Below are 908 nucleotides of genomic sequence, written 5' to 3' on the forward strand. Positions count from 1 at the left end.
CAGCTGTCAATACCGATCTTGAGGTATTATCCGAGGACTATACTCGCTTTATTTATTTATTTTATTTATTTATTTATTCATCATTTTAGTTATTTATTCTAAAGTTTTATTTATTTAGTTAATTATTTATTTATCACGTTTTATTTAATTTTCGTCTCGTGTTAAACAAACGTTTGGTTTTGTTTTTTGAAATAAAAAACCTCGTTTTAATATCCCAATACGAACCGTGATCCGACTCAAAGGTAGTTCGTGATTAAAAAACGTTGTAATTATAAGTTTTGAAAATATTTCTAAATAACGTTTAAAAATAAAACGTCGTTTTAGGAGTCTCCGTTATAGACTATGATCCTATTTTGGTAGTTCGGAGGTCCAAAATGATAGAATAGATCTAATCTAAAGCGTTTGAATAAATCTGGAAAATATAGGGACTGTTTCTGATATTCTGTCATTTCTGTCACTAACAGCAGATTAGCGACGGATTTTCCGTCGGTAATCTGCTGGAATCCGAAAATCACCCTTTTAACCCTCTTTTCTCATTTTTTTGATATTTATACTTGTGTACCTATGTATTTAATTATGTAATATGTTTATAAAAATTACTTCTAAGTCCTATAACTATTAATTATGTATTATATAGCTATTTATTTCATGTTGAAATTTAATTGGTTTGGATTTAATGTTATAAAGTAATATATATATATATATATATATATATATATATGTATATATATATAGTTTTGGGGTTGTTTGAGTTATATTAGCTATTATTAGGTGAAACTATTTTGGGATAAATGATATTCTCTTATTTTGGGATTTTTGCCTATTATTTTTACATAACTTTAACTAAAATAAAGATGTATTATATTTAGTATTCTTTCTCATTTTCTTTATTATATCATATGGTATTT

The sequence above is a fragment of the Euphorbia lathyris genome, chromosome 5 (genome assembly GCF_963576675.1).
Source record: "Euphorbia lathyris chromosome 5, ddEupLath1.1, whole genome shotgun sequence".
NCBI classification, from domain to species: Eukaryota; Viridiplantae; Streptophyta; class Magnoliopsida; order Malpighiales; family Euphorbiaceae; genus Euphorbia; species Euphorbia lathyris.